Source organism: Falco punctatus, assembly GCF_963210335.1.
Source record: "Falco punctatus genome assembly, chromosome: 8".
Lineage (NCBI taxonomy): Eukaryota > Metazoa > Chordata > Aves > Falconiformes > Falconidae > Falco > Falco punctatus.
Window position 1 is genome coordinate 2,361,980 of NC_137588.1, and position 17,642 is coordinate 2,379,621.

Sequence of the window (17,642 nt, forward strand, 5' to 3'; positions counted from 1 at the left end):
AACTCAAGGTATTACTTCTGCCCATTAATAATCATCACACTGCAGTAATAAATTGCAGCTGTAATAAAAATGCACAAGGATCAGTTTATGAATGTGGTACAAGTCAGGCAATCCTGAGATACCTGTCTCTATATGCAAACTGCATGACAGCACCTATCTGCAATTCATGTTTTATTAAGAGTAGTCTTCATTAGGAGCTGTGATTGGAAACTCTCTCTAAAGCATTTACAACCTACACACACAAAGTCCCTGTTGACTATATTTATAATTTTATGCAAACCCAGCAATCTTGCATAAAACCTCCTTTGTACATTCTTAATCCAAAGATATTTTTATCTCACATATGCATTTTATCTTATAAAACCACCAACCACAGTAACACTTTTAAGGGACTTCATTCGATTAATGAGTTTCAGACATGATCATAGTTATTCACTCACTTCCAGTATTATGCAGACTTTGTCTCAATTCTAGATCGGTTTAGCTACCCAACATCAATGACTTCAAAAGTCAGTCTTTGTCACTGAAGCACCAAATCAAACGCTCAGACGGTACAATTTTCTGTACCTCTGAACAGGTCAGGAGCTACAGAGCTCTAACCGCTCTCTAGTTCATATTCCACATTTTGTACACACTTGTTACTGTATTTAATACTGAGATGATGTCACTGTCAACACAGCAGAAAGAGTAGGTTTCTATAGCAAGCTTCATCCTAAGACTACAGATACATGCCTCACAAGTAGAAAGCAGATTTCTCTCAGGACTGCTCTTCAAAAGGAAAAAAAAAACCCTACCCAAAACAAAACCAAAACCCACCACACCCCAAAACAAACCAACCAACCTACCTGCAGACTAATTTTATTAATCTTCACTGCCAAAAATTTCTAATAAACACAACCAAACTAATCCACAGATTGCCAGGTTCATTTTGCTGATGTTCAAGTTCTGTTCAGGAACATTTCTTACTCTGTGAACATTACACACTGAGCAGCAGCAACAGACAAATACACCTACATTCAGGCTCTCCAACAGACAACGCAGCATAAATTCTGTAATACATCCATCCTGTTTTACTGGCACTTTAATTTTGGATTAGTGAAACCAGCAGATTTTCTTCACTCTCATCGTACTGCTTTGGAAAGCAGCAAGCTATAGAAAAGGTGGTGGCTGGATAAGAAAGAAGCTCCTAGGTCATCAAAAGCTGAGAGAGAAAAGACAACAGCTGAGTCATTCCTCCTCTGCAGCAACAGACAACAGAGTCAGAAAGCGGGAAGAGAGAAGATGAGGCAGTGCACTGATACCTAGCAGATGAGAACATTTCCAGTGTAATGAACCACATCCCCCAGCATGGCTATGACACCCTGCATGTAACTTCAACATCCCTTCTTCTCAGAAGCTTTTGAGACTGCCATCAGGAAATCATCATCTTCCCCATCTTTCATGCTGGCCTCCATTTTTTTTGGTATTAAAACCTGTAGAGCGTTTCGATTATCACAAGAGGTAGCAAAACACAAGTGACATCAAACAATGATGTTTTAACTTCTTTGCTCCTCAGATTTCTACTACATAAAAAAAAAGAAGTGGCACTGATGCAACAGCACGTAAAATATTAGATGCAACAGCACATAAAATATTATGAATACAGGGACTGATGTAGCATGTACCTTTCTTTGGAAGATTACAATGTAGGCAGGACATGGTTTCCAGCATTTCAGTCAGTTTCTCAAATGTAAAACAATCCATTTGTTTTTATTAGCTTTGCCTAATTAGTACACATTTGTTTACCAGACTTTGTTAGGGGTACTTCAAATAATATCTCAGTTGCAATTTAAGAATTACCTAAAACCAATCTAAATTCTTTCTGCATCAGGTGTTACTTCACGCCTTTGTCAGCAAGCTACAATGACTAGTTCTCATTTAAGACAAATTCACTAGCCCACCCCAAAGATGAATACTTTTCAGATGATAAAATTATTTTAAATAATGGCTCACTAAATTGAGTTGGGCTCCCACAGAAGAACAGGAAGTTAACACTGATTTTCTTCACATTAGGGTATAAACGGGTTCCCAAAAGGCATAAATTCTTAGTATGCACAGAACTCTCCCTGCACCTAGAGCTCAATGCTGTGAAAAGCACAGCCACACAAGACACAGAGCTGCCATTAAGCTTTCCTTCTTTGAAACTTCTACTGATGTTTTTAAATGTGTTAAGAAAGAAGTCAGGATAAGTTTGTCTGACAATTCTGCAAACGTGCTATAAAGCAACACGCTATAAACCAGCAAGTGTTCTGGCAGGTGACAGCCAATCTGTGAAGAAAACAGAATGAGGTTTTCTTTTCTGATGTAATTTTCCTTGTGGACAGATGCAGTTAGGCCCATCCATCCCTGACTCTGCAGAAGAGTTTGTGAAGATGCCACGATCTTTCCCACTAAGTTTCACCACAGTGAAGGACTGAATCTTAACTTACAGGAAAACTTTCATGGAGCTTAGCTTTTAAGTAGCTTGTGTATAATTTTAACTCAGTAATTCCATCCGATGAAAACACGTAACTGTTTCCAAAGCCAGACTGATTTATCACCGATGACTTACCAAGTGCCCATCGGAGGTTCAAAATAAACTTCCACTTCTGTAAAAACGGTGACAGAGAAAGGACTAAGAGTTGTTACAATAGGCACAGTCATGATCAAACAATGTTATAACTGGACAGCCAAAGCAAACAAGTCCGACCATACCTCCCTTGGGACTGTATACACCCAGGCTTGAAGTCCATGGGATCTGGGCACTACTTAAAAGAATCAGCCATTGCTTTGCAGTAAATGTATTCACATGAGTAGAGTATCTAAATTACCTGCTTGACTGACTTAGTGAAGACCACAAAGGAAATCTGTACTAGGGTAGCTATATTCATTTTTCCATCTGTATACATTTATCTTATTTGTGTAAGTCAAACTACACAAAAAGTATGTATCTTACTAAAGCTTCCTATTCAATATTCGAAAGGAATGGTTTATTAACATGTATGGCCCAAGCACCATATGGACTCATACACTCTCCTGCTGACTTTTCAAGATGTAACTCTAGAACATAGGTATTGTTACAACGGCACATAAACCTGTTTGAGAACACTAATTAAAAAGTTGTATTCCCAAGCAGGTATCCAGTATTCAGTACCAGGATCTGTGCTTTCTCACGTAAACTTTCTGAAACATTCCTGAATTACCCTGATGATCCAGTTTCACTAATTTTGATTATTATTTTTTTTTTTAAATGGGAGGAACAACTGTTAACACAGCCAAGCCTGTGCACCTATTTGTGCCATTTCAAACCACAACTTCTCTGTAATTGCAGGTTTTATGACTGACTGGATACCTACTCCGAAGTTAGTTCCCGTTTTTTATTTAAGCCAACCTGGAGAGCACAAAGACCTACATGAAAGCAAGGAATTTCAACTAAAACAAGCCTCACTATTTTGGAGAAATGGCGATTTATTTTTTTAATGTAGGCAGAACCTCCTTTCATGTCGCTTATTCCAGGTAGGCAATTGCATACGATCCTTCTACACCCACCTTCTGTGGACACTAGGGAACATCCCCCTATGGACGGCCACCATTAATATCACAAAACACAATTAATTCACGGTCTATACACAGGCACTATTCTCTTTAACAGATTGCATAGCTGCATACTTCTTTCCTCAGAAGTACCCAAGCCTTGAACATAGTGTAAAAATGCACCACTGCAGGACAATACCAGCAGTCCTATTTTAAGTCATCTTAGATCAAAAAAAATCACATTACGGAAGTCTATAGCCACGCTGGCCTCGATGTTCTTGCGAACCATGGAACTTTTTCATGGTACTTACTACCATACCTGAGCATGAGTCTATGAAGTAACCATTTGGAAGTCTCGTTCCTGGAGTTGAGTAGCATGACTCACCCGTCTACACAAAATACCTATTCCCCTATGCATCTAATGGAAAGCACATTCTGAATGAAAACCTGAGTGCGTTCCCTGTTAAAACAGAATTTTAAAATCCTAATAACTACCTTTTTTTCTACAGAAAGTTTTCTATTTTTATGTCACTAGATCAGTTTCAACGACCCAAAGGAACACTTTACTTTTGCCAACTAGATGCAATTGCTTCCATGTTTCTGAACACCAGGCCTTCCAGCATGTGTTTCCCAGTGCTGCATTAGGCTCCACGTATCACAGGCTGCCTCCGTATTACGGTACAGCATCCTATCTTCGCAAAAAAGTGATGATTTTTACTTAAAGGCATGCAGTGCTTAAGAGTGTGAGAAAACAGAATTATTTCCAGCTCGGCCAATGCTTGCTCAGAGGCAGGCGTTTTAAGAACACTTCCACAGAAGTCTCCCCAAGAAAGACAAAGATAACTAAAGATTTTAAAAAGTAGTTTTATTCCAAAGTTCCCACGTTACGTGCACGTCTCGGACGGGTGCAGCGCAAGCCGCGGAACAGCCGCGCACAACGCGGCGCAGCGCAGCCCGGCCCGGCTCTCCCTTCCCTCCCCGTTCCCACGCACGGCGGGGGCTCCCGCCCCTCTCGCCTCTGAGGGGAGCCCGGGGCCGCCTCAGCCCCGGCGCGGCTCCCGCAGGCGGTATCGCCAGCCAGGGAACCCAGCCGCCGCCGGCCGGCCCCGCACCAACAGGGCCCGCCGCGGGGGCGCGCCTCCCGCAGGGCAGCGGGTCCGGCCGCACCGCACCGCCCCGCCAACGGGCAGGGCGCGGGGGCTGCCTCAGCGGCGGGGCCCGCCGGGCGACGGCCCGGGCACAGGCACAAGCCCTCCCCGCCTGCCTCAGGCGCCTGGGCACTGGCACGAGCCCCCCCGCCTGCCCCAGCGGCCCGGGCACTGCCACAAGCCCCCCCTGCCTCTGCGGCCCGGGGCGCCGCCGCTCCCCCCGCTCAGGACTGAGCTTTACCTGCCGCATGGCGGGCCCGCGGACGGGAGGAGGGAGGAAGGGGGGCGCGGGGGACGCGCCAGGGCCGCGGTGGCGCCTCGTGCTCCGCTGCCTCCGAGGAGGGCAGACCCGGCCACGGCCCCCCCGACCCCCCCCTCGCCCACCCGCGCAGCCCCGGGCCCGCCGCCACGTGATGAGGCGGCCGTGTCCCCCGCGTGCCGCTCCGCATCCCGGGGAAGGTGGTGTCCGCTATCGCCGGCCGTCACCGGCTCCGTCTGCCGCGGGCCGCACCGCGCCGGGCCCCCCCCGCCGGCAGCACAGTGCCGGCCGCCACCCTCACCGCCGCGCCGGCCGCTTGTGGGGGAGGGAATGTAAACAAATGGGGTTTTATAGCTACCTCACTCGAGTGCCGTGTGCATCTCCCTCTCCGCTCGGTACCAAACCGCCGCGGCGCCTCCTCCTCCTCCTCCTGCAGCTCCTGCCGCCGCTACGCTATTCACCAACGGCGGCTACGCCGGGCCGCCCCGCGCTCCCCGCGCTCTCCCCTACGCATCCTGCGCACCGCGCTGCAGGCGCGGCCCCGCCGCCCGCCCGGCCCAATGCGGAGCCATTTCCTCCCCTCCCCGGCCCCACCGCGGGCTACGAAAATGGCGTAGCGCGTGCCTGCCCCCTCCCCTCCCCGCGGCAGCTTGCGCTCAGCACTCCAGCCATGGCGGCCGGGCGGCGTGGCCCGCGCTCCGGCGGGGGAACGGGGCTGCCGGCGTGCCCTGCCGGGGGAGCCGGGCCTGCCGCCGGGGCCGCCCGGGCAGCGGCGGGGCCCTGCCCGTAGCGGGGGTCTCCCCAGCACGGGGCTCGGCCCTGGCAGCCGGGTGCGGGGGCGCGTCGCCCGCCAGCGATCGGCCTCCAGCAAATCCTGCCGGGCTTGCTAGGGGCAGAAACGGATTTTGCTCGTACCTAGGTGATAAATATTCCCCACCCCACCCCCCGCTGGAGGGGGAGCCGCCACCCAGATACGTTCGGCTCCTAGACAACAGCTACGGAACCGAAAAGCGACATCATCCTGCCTTGTGCCCACGGGACCCCTGGCTGGGACACTGCCCCGCCGCGCGACATCTTGGTGTAGAACGCAGGACCTACAAGATACAGGGGTCCTTCCGTCCATCAAACACTGTTTTAAAAGAAACCGGCTTATCTGGGAACAGTTGTTTATAGAAACCATGTTCCAAGGCTGCAGTGCAGCTGTAGGAACATTTCAGATCAGTTTTAGGCCGTTTCATATTTTTTTTTTCTGCGAAATCTGCATACAATTTTCACCACTGTTTCCGCCAGAAGTAACTGGTGTTTCCATAGCGGGCTTCAAGCATCAAGCAGAGCACACACCCCCCACCCCACCCCATTTGTTACAGATGTGTACAGTTTTCTTTCAGACCCTCGCGTTACCGAGCAGAGCCGACCTGGCACTGCCACCGGGCCCGGTCTTGGGGCAGCTGGCCACAGCCTGGGCCTGGCCAGAGCCCCACCTCCAGCCACCCCACCATGTCCCACCTCCAGCCACCCCACCATGTCCCACCTCCAGCCACCCCACCATGTCCCACCTCCAGCCACCCCACCATGTCCCACCTCCAGCCACGCTTAGCTGCCCCAAGGCCTCCCGAAGTCAGCCTGGTGACATCCCCCTTAAAACAAAACTGGTTTAAAAGACTAAAAATGTAAAGGATTAGCACTGTTTAGAAATCAAAAGAAAGGTGATACTTGCAAGACTCAGAAAAACACATAAGCATAATCCCAAAGTCATAGTGCGAAAGAAGACCAGAATCAACTTTTCTAGATAAGATGAATATTCAATATAATGCAGATAGTGTAACAACCTGATTAAGAGAAAGACGTAGACCTATCAAATGGTCCTAGCATACAGCTTTGTGTGTTAGGCTACACCAATCTTCTGGTATGTGATGCTGAATCTTTACTGAACTTTTCCAATTACTCCCTTTCCCCCCACCCCCCACCCCCCATCATTTTTATGTCCCAGTGACAGACTTTCTAATTTCAAATCTCCTCCAACACTTTTTCTCTCTTTAGTATTTCTTTAGAGATGAAAAAAAAAAATCAACACCTACGTTCCCTCCATTTTTTCCCCAATGTCTTACCGAATCAGGCACTAGAATACAAACATACTAGTCCAGACATTTTACAGCCTCTGCTCAGGTCCAGTTTTAGGGACTGTTAAAGCAGTTATAAGGTTCTATATCAAACTGTTGCGCCAGATTATTTGTATGTTGACTTGAATGATTTCTGCCTCAGAGCAGGTCCTTTATCTCCCAGAATTTTTGTACAGCAAATAAAATACAGATCTGATTCTGACATTGGTCATTAGATACCTACCATAACACCCACTGCTGATCACTAGACGTGGCTGATTTGTGTTGCTGTTTGGTCTAGAAAGAAATTCACCGAGTGCAAAGAATTTTAAAAAACGTACAGTTTTGTGTTGTCTTCCTTCAGAGTGAATTGTACATGGTAATACAATGGAGCATTTGGGGTTTGTTAGCTTTTCTGAGTGAAATTCAAATAGTGTAAAAATCTCATTAAAAAAACAAAATCAAGAATTCTAGTAAGAGTGCTACGATGGATGAATGGAAATTAAGATGCTTAATACAGAAAGGCCCTTTAAAATTTCAGGCTTGATTGATTTTGTACTGGTTTTACTGCATTTAGAAAACTTGGAAAATTTAGGTAAGTAGGTAAGGAAGCTTTCTGAAGGCAGCTTCACCTTCCTGTGAAGGTAGGGATGCTGCATAGCTGGTTCCCAGAGATTCAGCCAGACAAAAATCTCTGTATTAGCGGGTTCTCTACCTCCTCGCCAGCAGCAGCGTGCACCTGGGTGTTTTACAGCCAGAAGGGACCATCAGTAGGCCCACCAGCACTGTCAGATGCAGTATCCTTTAAGAAGCCATTAAGAAAGGAGAGTCTTAAGTTTGTGTTTAGAGTTAGGCTACAGCCTTGCTAGGTAGTCTCCTGATGGCTTTCTCTTCATACAATGAAAAGCTCGTTTGTATCCGGAACATTTTCCCTATAGTTGTACATTTTATCTTGTAATTAGGTTACCTCTTCCGCAGCTTTAAAGCGTATGTTTTAGATGAAGAACTGCCTGCACAATAGTTAAACAAGGTATGAGTTTCTATACCTCAGCTTCAGACATCCATAACAAAAACTATTAAATCAGGCATTACTATGAAGAGCAGGCAGCTGAGAAGGGTGCAGCTCCCTGTAAAGCGTGTGGGAACAACTGTCCGCGCTGCAGGGAAGCTGTATAGCAGAGCAGGGCAGCCAGCGCTGCAAGAGCGCTGCTAGCTTGAGATAAATGCATGCAAGAAATCCAGACTGACTTTTCAAGCTTCAAACAGAACAATATGTTACTATACTTTTACAACAGAACTGTCTCCCCCCACCCTTTCACAGGGCACTTACTGGCTGAGTACCGCTGCATGGTACACACTGGTGCATTGGGGCGCAGGGAGGGAGTGCATCCTGTGAGTAATGTAGAAGGGCTTGGGGCACGATGCTGCAAAAGCAGATGGTGGCTTTTAGCAGGATCCTCTCAAGATGGGGTCCCGCCGAGGGGCACTCCTGGGCCCAGGGGCCAGCCGGGAGCAGGCAGGCTGCAGAGCTGTGCCAGCCTGAAGGGAACGGGTGTCAGACTGGCGTGTGACAGATCTCATGTGCTGATTGCCCTTCCTGCCTTCCCTTGTAACAACCTAACTGCATGTGAGGGATGGAAGGTCTGACATATATACGTATACACAAAAGTGGTTTGTTTAGAAGCAACATTTTCCTCGCTGCTAAATGAAAAAAAAAAAAAAAAAAAAAAAAAAAAAAAAAAAAGGAGAATTTGGGGTTTGCTTCCGCTTGTGTTCTTATACCCAGTTCTGAATTCTGCACATGTGTTTAGTTCTTATATCCTGATATTGCCTCTGACCGTAAGCAAAAGTAAGACTCTTGTAAGTATTCTTTGGAGATTAGGAAAAATAATATTGAAAAAGATTTTAACTGAGAGAAATTTCATTTAGAAAGCTAGTAGTTGAAGGTGTACACACATCTTCTGCTATTTAAGTGGGAGAAAAATGTCACTATTATGTTGCTGAAATTAAGTTTTGTACTCTCTGGCAAATTTCACTCTTTTATTTGAAGAACCCAGCTTAATTTTCTTACTTTTGAAATACTGATGCCTCAAGAAAAAGTCAAGATAATGGCTTGGAACATTGACTTCCTCCTTCCTTTGAAATCTTCTTGTCCAAAGATTTAATCAGAATCTGTTTGAATGCCAGCATAGCTGGGTTTGTGGTGTATGTGTAATGTGTATTTTCTTTCCTGTTCTTTAAAACATACTTCTAGCTTCTGTCCTTGCCTCTCATTCATTCTGGGAGCCTGAATCAGTCAGAAATGCCTTTTCTTGTCTAGCAATGGCCGACAAATATTATTCAGCTCAGTGAAGAGATTCATGGAGATGGGAAGTGGCCACTTTAAGCCCGAGGAGGCAGAGAATGGCTACAGGGCACAGCTATTGTCATGCCAACTTGCCCAGCAGTTTTTACCAATTTCCTTAGGAGTGAAAGAGCTTTACTACAAGAGGCTTTGCTCAGAAGTGCGCTAGCAAGAGCTGTGGAAGTTGGAAGTGAAACATCAGGGAATCATATAGAGGACATTTTCTTTCCTCGTTACATGATTTCCTAATCTCGATCTCAAAATATGACCTGTTGACAGTTGTCTCTTCTTTGTATTTACTGCAGTACTAACTGTGTAGCCATACGTGGTCAGTCGTATTGTGCAGGTTTAAGTTGCAGAGCACAGGTTGACTGTCACCCTTGGGTGGCGGGGTACGTACTCGTCCCCGGGCTGTGTAAGAGGGCACTGCCACTGGGTGCTGAAGCAGCAAAAACTTTGCTTACGGCAAGGACATTAGTGAAGGTGTTTAAGCATCAGGGTGAGCTTAAGTATCACTATGAACAAGCAGTGATTCTGTGATTAAAGCTGGTGCTTGGAAGTAGGCAGGGATGTCCTCTGTGGGGTTTCACCACCTCAGGACTACTGGGCTTGTTCACAATCAGTTTAAAGGCCAAGGTTATTTAACTCCAACGCTGTATATAAAAATGGTACTTTTAATAGAGACTATATATGCTTTTTTTCACATTCCTGCTCAACTGGGTGATCTTGTTTAAGCCTTGGCTTGTCAGATTTGTTTAGTTAGTTCTAATTGGTTTCAACTGTATAAATTCCAATGATAATTCAAAGTAGATCTAGCTAGTTTCGCACCAACTGGAAGGTATAATTTGAAAGTTGCATTACTTGTAAGATGGGAGAAAAAGGGAAACCCATCTGAGCTGTTTTGCTTTTTAAAACAAATCTTACACTTCTTCTCTTACAACAACATGTATATACTCCCCCTGTTTGGAAAGTATATAGACATGTACGGGCATATATATAGGTTTCTGAGGCAAAAATATCGATGTCAATGACAGAGTCTATGTAATTTTGAATATGGTACTAGTGTCAGTACTGACAGGGAATTATTTTAAACAGAAGCCCATGTTTTGGTTTGGGGTTTTCTTTGTGGTTTGGGAGGGGTTTTGGTTGGTTTTTTGTTTGGGGTTTTTTTGTTGTTTTTTTTTTTTAGCATGCTAAACCAAGATACTGGTTTTAAAGATCTTTGTTTTAGAAGTTTTTGAGCTAGGCTCTTTGTGGGAAAGGGCTAGGCTTTTTGTTTTGAAACACAAGCTGACATTTTTAGTGAAAAGACATTAAAACCTTTTTCATTGGCTCTAGACTTAAGGGTACCTAAACATCAAAGGACATGAGCAAAAGGACGTGATGCTGCAGCAATAGCTGAAGTATTTGTTCCACACAAAGCTCTTTTCTGCAATATGGAAAAAAGCCAGCATGACTTGTAGACCCTTGGTTAATTTTGCAAGCCTAGCAAACGTCAGTGCAGCTTATCCACAGGAAAACTCTTGCTGGGCTAACTTAACTGTATTAAATACTCTCTCTTTGTTTTGTTATTATTTGTTTTAAACGTAACTTGCCAGTCCTGCTGTCTAAAGCAGCCAAAAGCCCTTTCGTTGGATCTGAGACCCATGGGATTTGCTGGTAGCAGGGCTGGGATAAGGCTCAAAATGGAAGATATTAGAAAGCAAGGACAGCGTGTCACAGCCTTCTTCCTTTCTTGCAGAGTCTGGTTAATTTGTTTTTCTCCCTTCCTTCCTGCCTGTTGAAAGCACCTGCTTGCTTGTGGCGTCTTTTCTGTACACAGTGGTCGCAGAAAGATCTCATCTTCATACCAAAGGATATGATGGGAGGGAAAGGCCACTCAGTTGCTTCCTTCAGTGCATGACTGGGGTCAGACTGCGAGCACAAAGAACTTACGGCCATATCCGTAGCAGAGCTCTGTATCAATAAATACGGGATATTCTCAGCTGGAGCCGGGCAGGGTCCAAAACATTAAACAAAGCTGTGCTAGCTGGCTGGGTGGGGTAAATTGAAAATTCCTCTAAAGGCTTAACACTTATGAAAGCAAACTGGATTGTTTCCAAAACTGACTCACCTGACCGAAGAGGAAATATTGACCTTAATGTAATAATCTCTTTACATGCCGAGGAATTTGTTTCATACCCTTTTCTCAAACAAAATGAACAAATACAATGATACTGTCGCTGATGTTATTTGAAAGAATCAATGAGCACATTAAAGTGAAAAAATCAAGGCCAGTATCTTTTATGTCAGTCCCTGCCAATTTTCAGCCACTGAGTTGATGACTGGCTATTTTTATACATGACCGAAACTAAGCTGAGTAACACAAGCCTAGCTCTTCTAAAGACAGATTTTAGTGGACAGCTGGGGTGAAGTTCCCCATTTCTTTCAGCTGTGTTGCACATGAAAGTGAAAATGACCCTTTTTAAACTCCTGCAATTCCTTCATCGTCAGCAGGCAGAACCAGGAAGCCAAGACATCCTTAAGTTACCAGCTACTTGTTTTGAATATGTGAATATTGAATACTTGAATAGGGACTAATTGCCTATGAAGTTTCAGCAGTGGAAAGGAGAGCCAATACGAGCTACTGCGGACATGCTTCTGTAACTTAAGCCTGAATGAATGGGCAAGGGTGTTGTACAGCCTCATCCCTTCTTTATCACAGCTCTGAAGCCTCAAAGGGACACCTACAGAGAAGGCAGGAGACAAGAACATGCCCTGACAGGGAAAACAAACAAAGATACTGTTTGCAGAAATAAAGCTAATTATGAAACATGCTTTGTTGGCTTTTCTTTAAATCAGCTGTACCAATAGCAAAATCTAAAAATCAACAGAAAGGCTCAAAAATCAAAATTATTGATAACTGGCCCACAGTTTATGGAAAGAGTTAGCTTAAGCTTAGCTGTGTTTATCCTTCCATGCCTGATAATCACATAAATGGGAATTGGAGGGAGCAGTAGGATGCTGGCCTGCAGGGTGCCATTGCTGTTAGATGGATGTGACCTTACCTTTGGAATGCTGGCATGTACTGAAGTTGTTGGGTCACACCCTCCCCATAATTTACATTTTTGTATTTGTTCCACCTATATTGCATGATGTAGAAGCATGTCAACCCCCTCCATTTCTACAGAAAATAAATAAGCCAGCACCAGGAATAGTATGAAGGTCATTAGGGAGCACCCTGACTTCCAAATCTGAAACTACAACCATTTGACAGTACTGCAAATGACAGTGCTGCAGCTTTCCTTTCCACGTTGCTGCCCCAAAATGCTCTGCACAGTTGGATGCTAGTTACGGTTTTAACAACAAACACAAGGAAGAATGCGAATATAAGCATAAACAGCTATGAAGAAGAGAGTAAACTTTAGCTGATATCCACAAAGATGAAGCATAGGGACACGTAGAATATGGTCTAAATGACAAGAAATGGGAAAATCAGAGACGAATGCTGGTGAAATGAAGTGGAGGGACCGGCCACGTGGATGTCGCACAGCTAGGAGCTGGGAAGAGCAGAGAAATGGGGAGGCCTCTTTCGTTGCATAACTTAGCAACCTTACTCATTGCTTGTTAGCAATTACCAGTAGTAACTCCACTGAGAGCAAGCTATAGCAGCAGAAGGGTAGTGTAGTAGAATGATGACTAAATCCCGTTATCCTTCAGGAAAGGAAGAGAAGTTTTGAAGCATTTTCTCAAGCAAGCATGGGACTAGCGAGACTGCTTGTGAAAGAGGGGATGTGGCCACGCGTCTCTGCTGACCTGTCAGGCGATGTCTTTGCTATGTATTAGAGCATTGAGGGAGCTCCGAGGAGACGCAGGGGTGGGAATGCCAATGAGCCAGCAGAGAGAAAATAAAGCCATTTCTGCAATGGTTGGGTCGGAGCAACATTGCTGAGGTAACTAACAGCCTGTCAAACTCAGGGGAAGCAAACCTGCCTGAGACAAACTTAATGCCACTTTTTTCAATGCTGAAATTGGGAAGAAAAAAGAAAGTTATGTTTGAAAATGCTTGATTTCATACACACTATGTATGGTCTTCCCACCCCGCTCAGGTAAGCTTCCCTCCTTGTATCTCTTACCTCGCACTTTAGAAATAACACTACAAATTCATTCCCATACACACAAAGGGTAAACTCAGATGAGCCTCTGTGGTAGCTCTAATGAAATTATCATGGACTTCTCCAAGAAAACCAGACAAATTTGAGTTCATGCCTTTTGTTGGTAAAGCAGAGCATTCAAAGAATATTTAAAATAAAATGTTGAACAGAAAAAGCTCTTCTTTATAACAGGTTTATGTTATCGAATGTATACCAAAATGCTCCACAAGCATGCAGTGTTGTAATTCAAGGCTGAAAAATAATTGAAAAAGAAAACAAATACTACTGCCTGTTGGACAGGTAGGGGCAAAATTCAAGGTCTTGGGAGCAAACTGATACTTATTTTTTCATTTAATCAGGGTGCCATCTCTCAATAAATATGTCTGCTTGTGGAACTGCTTCCAACAGGTGGCTTTCTCTAAACATGCGAGGTGGTATCCGTATAACTTCTGAACAGCTTTTCAGTACAAGTTATGCTGAGGTTGCTTAGCTATTTCTTAGAAGAAAAAATTACCCATGAAGGTGCTTCACCCTGTCCCTGTCCATACATTGAAGTGCGTGGCTAGTGGCTCTCACCAAACACAGCCTCACAGTAGTTTTGGGCTGTTAGACCACTTAGGCAGTTTACTAAACCTAGTACCTTAACACAGCTATTTGAATCACAGCCTTACTTTGAACAGCATTCACATCAGAGAATCATCGTTCTCTGCTTTTTTTGCAGGTAGTTTAGTATAAGTCTTTGTAGCTGGGTAAACACTGCCATTTCTTTCCCATTTGCAGAATTACTTTTCTGTTAATTAAATATTAAATGTATGAGAGACAAATCCACTGGATAAATTGCAAGTGAAACCTGATGTTTGAAAGCCTGTCATCTATCAAATTTCCAGCTCACTAAAATTCTGAGAGTAAGTTCCTGAAGCACAACGCAATATCCTTTCGCAAATCAATATATGTAATGAAAATAAGGAAATTGTACACAGGAGCTTCAAGGCACTGTTTCTTCAAACTGAATAGAAGCTAAAATTTAAGTCAATACTTACTAATCATTTGCAAAGAAGCTTGGAATAAAAATATTTTAGGCAAGCCAGTTACTTGAAGAGAGACTGCTTGGGGCTCTCTGGCTTGTATGTACCTGGGCTGGGCTGGTGCATCGCCACGTTCCCATGTGAAGCAGCAGCCAGGTGCTGGGAGAGTCTTACCCCAAAAACCAACTCACGGAGTTTGAGTTAAATTTATCTGAAATGACCGAAAAGTACTTAGTTTGGAAAGCGTGATTCTGGGATAACATTATATTACAGGGTGTGTCAAAATTCATAGTGTAAGAATGACAGGAATTCATTGCTGTTTTTCCAAGGGGGCTTCAGTTTTAATGTAATCTGCACTTCACACCCTAAAAGAAGTATACAAATTTCACCCCCATTATCTCAAAAGATACTAATGGTACCACAGCTATCACTAATTATACAAAAATAAACTTGGTTATGCAGCTTCCAAACAGCAGTGAATCAGAAAATGAACTGCCAGCCATGACGTGCCTGGATCTCGGGCAGGCACCCCGTTCCTGAGGGCAGCACGCACGCCTTACAGAACAGCGAGGCCACTTACACCACGATGTTGAGCGCCAGCCTGATCATTCACCGCAGCAGTGCCTGATTCTTGTGATTTCTCTCTTTCTCCTCTTCCCCATTTACAGGAGGGACAGACTGCCTGTCCTGTAGCCACTTCCCTCAACAGGAATAGTTGCTATCTATGCAGTTTCTTTTTTAAACTGTTTTTTAAAGGAGCTGTTTGAACAGGGTTTTCTTGTTTATTATTATATTGATATTGAACCTTGAGCTAGTAAAAACAATATTATTGTAGCGCTCCAGTTTTTAAAACCAGAGCTGCTGTTTTCACAGGAGGACCCTGCAAATGGCTGCACACAACTTGTAGCTGTTGAGCTCTGCGGCATGTGCAGTCTGCAAGCCCCAGTTCCTGCAAACAGTGAAGCAGCAGCAGGGTATTTTTCAGAGGTTACTGCTCATAATTTTAATTGTAACCCAAAATGTAATGCAGAGAAGAGCGATTTTTGCAGGGCAGGGTGGGGTGGATCAAAATTACTGCAACTTCTTTTTTTTTTTTTTTTTCCCCCCATGCTACTTGTGTTGCAGTGCAAAGCAGCACAGAACCAGCATTCATTTCAAAAGTCAATGATCTCCTGAGGGCAAAAGACACAGAGAGTCCGTCTTCACACTAATATAACCTGGTCTTCATACTAATATAACCTGATCAGCAATTGTTCAGACAGCTGAGGGAGGAGGAAATAACAAGACATCAAGAGTTTGGCAGAGACAGATGGAATTGCCCCAAAACATCTCTGTCTGTTCACTGGTCCCAGAGCAGGTCTCTCTTCCTCGGGCAGCCCACAGCTTTCTGCCTTGCTGCAACCACCAGCAAGGTCACCCAGCCGTTTTGGGTTATAATGCCATCTAAATAAAGGCAACACGCAACTCTGCTCTCCTGTCCTCAGAAAAATCTGCTTTACTGAAGTCTGACAGACAGAGTGAAAATAACTTGCCCACAGAAACCTTTTCAGCGATGATTGAGTCTTCATCAAGGAGTAGTTTACATTTTCAAGAATCTCAGCAAAAGGACCCTGCTTTTTTCCAACATGACTTAAATGTATGGTCACATCTGTGCAGAGGTCCCAGATACAGATATTCTGGTTTCCAGATGTAGGAATCCTGGCCAGAAATTCTGTTCCATCTGGGGACAGCATTGCCATGTCCTTTCCCGACAGCGTACACTTCAACAGAGCCGAATCTGTTGAATTTCCAGCTGTTGAGGCAGCTGGAAAACATTTGCCAATGTAAATGACACATCCACTTTTTAGGTGGAGCAGAGAAGAGCAGCATACTGCTTCTGTATTCAATAACTTGTGCTGGGGTAGGGCTTATGGGTGGATTTTTTAAAATATTTTTTTCTTTTTGTATGGCCTATGAAACCAAGATATTTTAGCGTAATAGAAGAATAGGAGAAATCATTGCCAGCAGGCTCCTGGTGGTGTGTGCACATTTTGTTTTTTCCAAAACCAGTCTTTCTCTTTAATGCTGTCAAAAAAACCCCTGCCTTGGTTGTCTGTGGTGGTGGCAACGTGTGTATAAGACAGGGATGGTCAAGTTCACAAACAGACCACTGCCTTGAAATGCCACAAATCAAACATATTCAGTCTGGGAGATGGTCTAAAATAATTTCCTCCTCTGAAGTGGTCTTCCCTCTTTGACTCTTTCTTCTCTCCTCCAGTTCCTCCTACTACTATTACCAATGCAGCTCCAGAAAAGTCGCATTGGTGTTAGGACATTACCAGATTATCATTTAAATTATTTTTTTTGAAGCTCGGGAAACACAGTACTTAAAACTAGTGCTAATGGTTCCTCTGCGGCAGCACTTGCCAAGGTGGAATTATAACTGAAGAGCGACAAGTACAGAGGAATCAGTACGAAGAACAAATCTGTTGCTGATAAGGGCTCAAATATAAAACTTAAGCTGTCTTATCTCTCTCCACCACCCAGTCACTTCTCACTGCAGGCCTTTGAAGTCTCTCACCATGGACTGTTACTACATAGCATCGCTCTGACAGCTATGCCCTGGTGATGTAGAGGACACAGAATATATGTATTCTGTTCCCGAGATACTGATGAGGAATAATCTTCTCAGAATTAAGTTTTGAAACAGTTTTCCTTTAATATCATACAGGAAGAGGCAGCTTGAGAACCCTTTCCTATCTGATGCTTGCTTAGTGAACATGCACTGGAACTGCCTTTTGTAGCATCGCTGCAGTTAATGCGCTGATAAAACCAGCTTCTCCTCGATGGACTTTGTTTGCTTTAGCCTGACTTTATTTTCAGGGGATTCAAATTTAGCAATAATATTTGTATGGTCTTGAAACTCTTGTCTGTTTTCAGAAAAAAAAAGCACGTTGCCAATATAAGTTCAGAGAGGAGGCAAAAAAAATATGTTTTCCTTGAGCTCCACTTTGTCATGTTCTAGGAGGAGCAAAGCCAGACACCAGAAACCTCCCACAGAAAAAGCTGCCCGCCTCAGCGTTTTTAGAGAACTTACTTCAAC

At 44.4% G+C, this 17,642-nt stretch overlaps 1 protein-coding gene across 5 annotated transcripts in view; it reads right to left on the reverse strand.

Annotated features, from left to right (window-relative positions):
- The window catches only part of SLC39A10 (solute carrier family 39 member 10), a 54,608-nt gene that overhangs the window by 35,375 nt on the left and 1,591 nt on the right, over positions 1-17,642 (reverse strand). The window contains exon 2 of one of the 5 annotated variants that reach the window (XM_080399367.1): positions 2,469-2,627. The exons of 1 other annotated variant lie outside the window; for it this stretch is intronic. The gene's annotated coding sequence lies outside the window, so the exon portion shown is untranslated. Of the gene's footprint in view, positions 1-2,468; positions 2,628-5,317; positions 5,663-17,642 lie in introns of those variants that run through there. 3 more of the 5 variants (XM_080399369.1, XM_080399368.1, XM_080399365.1) reach the window with 3 other exon arrangements.